The sequence below is a fragment of the Oncorhynchus clarkii genome, chromosome 18 (genome assembly GCF_045791955.1).
Source record: "Oncorhynchus clarkii lewisi isolate Uvic-CL-2024 chromosome 18, UVic_Ocla_1.0, whole genome shotgun sequence".
Lineage (NCBI taxonomy): Eukaryota > Metazoa > Chordata > Actinopteri > Salmoniformes > Salmonidae > Oncorhynchus > Oncorhynchus clarkii.
The window spans coordinates 52,158,096-52,162,422 of record NC_092164.1 but is presented as its reverse complement, the minus strand read 5'-3'; the positions used below and the strand labels follow the sequence as shown (position 1 = coordinate 52,162,422).

The 4,327-nt window shown below is 39.0% G+C and overlaps 1 long non-coding RNA gene across 1 annotated transcript; it reads left to right on the top strand.

Moving 5' to 3' along the window:
• Positions 1–2,088: 2,088 nt before the first annotated feature.
• On the top strand, positions 2,089–3,889 carry LOC139373678 (uncharacterized). The gene is made up of 3 exons (XR_011627597.1): positions 2,089–2,250; positions 3,084–3,208; positions 3,456–3,889. It is a non-coding gene; the product is annotated as an uncharacterized lncRNA (long non-coding RNA).
• The last annotated feature ends 438 nt before the right edge of the window (positions 3,890–4,327 follow it).

The following is a 4,327-nucleotide window of genomic DNA, read 5'->3' as shown; positions in this document are numbered from 1 at the left end:
AAGCTGTAGTTAGGCTAAGCTGTATGTAAACTTCTGACTTCAACTGTATGCATGAAAATACACAGTAAAAGTCAGCCATGCGTCATTTTCAACAGAATGCACCATGTAGGCAGAGTAGTCAGACTTCCTTACCAACTACTAGAACTGTACATTTGTTTTACCACTTGAGGAAATTCAGTAAGAACATGTTTTTGAATCCATGCAGCTTCTACATTTAGGCCTATAAAAGGTTTTTAGCTTTATTTCTTGATTGAACCCAAGTTGCATTGTCTTATGTCAGACAGCACGAAGAACAGTCTGTACTGTTTGAGGGACAAGCGTAGCTTCTTTATATAAATAGACCTGATTCTAAATACATTACATAGGCCTGATTATCAATGTGCCATTTTTCATCATGTTAATATATAACAATATATGCCTGTTGTAGGCTATAAGTATTTTATCTAATAAGACAGATACACACAGAGGACAGAGTCCTAAGAGTGCTAAGATAAAATTGTGTGTGTGTGTGTGTGTGTGTGTGTGTGTGTGATACTATAAAATAATCATAATCCTGTAAATGAGCACCATTGGGTGTTGCAAAAGTGAAAAGTGAAAGTATACAACTATACTCTCCCAATGTATAGTCACCAGGTTACATCTCTGTGTGGAGAGAAGATACTTTATAACAAGGACAATATCAATACATACAGTGCACTCTGAAAGTTTTTTTTGTATTAACCAAAAAAGTGTTAAACAAATCAATATATTTGAGATTCTTCAAAGTAGCCACCCTTTGCCTTGATGACAGCTTTGCACATGCCATACTACTAACTTCTCATAATAACTAACGTTGCTTTATAGAGAGTAGGCAACTAAGACAGACAGTGATGTGGTGCTCAGTGGTGAGGCTGAGGCAGGGTGCAATGAACCAGAGCACACAGAGAGAGAGGAAGCGAGCACAGAGCGAGAGAGAGCGAGAGAGAGCGAGAGAGAGCGAGAGAGAGAGGAAGCAAGCAGAGAGAGAGCGATTAGTACATCGGTTTCCATGTGGGATCCCCTGAGAAAATCGGTACTAAACTTACCAAAAAGTTAGGAACTTAATAAAAGGTAGATGTTTCCACACATGGTCGATATTCCCCATAGGCTTAGGCCTACATTAAAAGGCAAACAATACAGTTGTAAAAATGTAAAGTTTTTGTTTTGTCACTGATTTTACGTGCAGCGTGAATCATTTCTCATAATTGTATGACATTACAATTGTAGCTAATAAGCTTTGTGCTTATAGATTGACTGAGGTGAATGAACGTACAGCCTCTAAGTGATACTAGCTGGGGTCATTTTTGCTTGTTTTAGCTGTTCTCAAAATAGCATTTAAAAAAATTATAATTGTATAGAAATGCAGTAATTGAGCTTCAGCTTTGTTAACTGGTCACTGCCCTGGTTGTACCAATCCCGAGATATGCTAAATTCAGATGTGTTCTTTCTGTAAATCACTGTAAATCATATATATTAGGTAGAATATTTCATTGATTAGTGTAATATTTCTTAATCCAGGTCCTGGGGACGCAAAGAGGTGCACATTTGAGTTATTGTCCCAGCAGTACACAGCTGATTATATTAATAAAGTGTGAATTGGAGGGGGGGTTGCACCCCTTTCAGTTCCCAGGATCAAGATGAAGAGTTACTGGATTAGAGCAACACAGAGCCAGTGTTTAGGCCAAACACTCTAAACGGATTGCTTTTACAATCTCCACCCAGCAGAGCTAGAAAAGGACTGACCACCCCTCAGAGGCCGGTTTCTCTCTGGGTTTATTCCTAGGTTTCTGCCTTTCAAGGGAGTTATCCTTGCTCTTTGGGGTTTTAGTCTGGGTTCTGTATAGCACTTTTTGAGACCTGCTGATGTAAAACGGGCTTTATACATACATATGGTGTGTGTGTATGTGAACAAAACATTTCAAAGAAATGGGCCTAGTTTCCTATAAATCGGTTGTGACATCACAACCGAAAGTGACTGATTCTGAAATCTCAGACTTCGGAGCGTTCAAAAGTACTGGAAACTCGCAGAGCTCTGAGTTTAGAGCAATGATTTTCCGACTCGAAGATCTTTTTTTTTTAGAGTTCCCAGTTGTTGGAACGCGGCATTAAGGCGTTTCCGTGTGAATGTCGTCGCGATGTAGGTGTTTTCCAGAGCGATCATTAACGCAGAACACACACCTTTGGGCTCTTGAAGGACATATTCATTATCTCAGACAAGATGGCTTTGGTTATGTGAGTAGCAAATATGTGTTATACTGTACTTGTCACCAGGGTTCGGATCAATATTATTTCACTTCAGTCAATTCAAGAACTAAGAATTCAAATTCCTAATTTGTATCATAAAGAATCATTGGGGGAAGGTGAAATGGGAATTGACCCAAACGCTGATTGTCACCACTAGCTTTTTGGCGGGAGGGGGTGCTTCACGAAGCAACTAAAATTACGTACAAACGGCATCGTGTAACGGCGGTTATAGATGTTTTTGTACTCATTTCAAGTTATGCATGTGATGGGAGACTAATTCAAACATTTAATTTGTTGAAACGACTGGACATATTAGATTAGGTGTAACATTTCATTGATAAAAGCAACAGAGCCTTATATTTAGGACAAACTATATGGCTCTGTGTTGCTCTAATCAATGGAATGTCGGCGCTGTATTGACGCATCATTAAAATGATCATATTGCCAGCTAACTAAAATGAAGGGAGACGAGACAAGATAATTGAAAGCTAAATTATCACTAGAGTGCAGTGCATCCATGCATGTCTGTGATTTTCGCCTATTTCATAACCGAGGCCACTTGAGTCTAAGCAACACTGCCACTCCCAGGCTATCATCATTAGGTTAAACAAGTGAAAGTGTTCTGTGGAGTGATTCACCTGTGTGGAGTCTGAACTGAGCACCTATCTCCAATACATACTGACTCTCAAACGAGGGTTTTTGTTCTGTGAGTAGTGTAATTGTCTTTGTCACAATTTCCCTCATCACTGTGACCCTGTGAAAATGTCAAATGGTGAGTTTGTCATTAAATTATTAATGGACATTTCCCTTAATTTCAACAGTCAAGGATTGGCTCTCTGGGGCTTAAAAATCGGTCTGCTGGCAGTATCAACTAAAACTCTCATCGTTATTGGAATTTTCGCTGTTGTAGGAACTGCAACATACTACCTTGCCAAATCGCTTTATGGTGAGTAAGGCTAGGTTTAAAATGTATACAATGACCAATACAATGCATTTTGTAAAAAGTTAAAGATGTATTTTTTTGTCCGATGGTTGTGTGTGATTTGTCCTACACTTTTTGGTCCTGATCAAAACAAGGAGAAAATGAATGCTGTCCATATTGGCCTATACATTCAAGAATCCCTTTGCTTTGAATCACACTGATGCAATAAAAAACCCTACTGATTGGGCTGGTACTGTTTATAATTCAACAGAGAAACAGAAGGCGGCTTAAACCTCAGCAACATGACTAACGACTGGAGAGGAGCCAGAGAGAGGTTGATTAACTCGATGACTTACTGTCTCTCTTTACTGCTTTGTTCATTACATGGGTTTTTACAATGAGTTGTAAAGGGAAATTGTCTATATGCTCTTGAGCAAGGCACTAATCCAGTGACTTACAAGAGCATTTAGGGTCAAGAGCTTCTGCTAAATGTCTAAAATATAAATATGACTTCAATTTCAGTGCACATGTCTGCCCACAATGGATAGAGTGGACCAATGAATCCAGCTGTTTATTAGATGAACAAAAAAAATCTGTATCACCTGTTCATATTGTCCTTTTCAATTGTTTCCCGTGTCTATCAAGACATTTAAACAACCTAAAAGTTAATTGTAATGTGTGGCAATTAAATGTATTCATCCCTCATCCTCCGTTTGACTTTAATGGTTTTCAAACTACATGTCTGGGTGGGTGGGAGGGAGGGATCAATGAAAGAAAAAGGGATATGACAATTAGTTTTTATGAAAGACCATCATGAGGGTGAGGTGCAGCGCTGGTCCAGTAGGGCTGCTATACTGTGGTTTTGGTCCTATCAAACTCTACAGTCAATGAAAGAAACCAACCTATAATACTTTCTCTAAAACACTCACCCTCAGACACAAGATGACTGATATTCTCCCAAACTAGCCACTAGTACTGTTTCAGCTAGTTAGAGTATGGTGCAATATTTCTTTCATACTTGGTCAGTATCCAGTACTGTATCTGTGTGATGTCAATGTCCTGTAAAATAGAGTATCACGTCCATCATTGAACTCTGAACACACACACACACACACACACTAAAAAAGGACACGTACACAGATC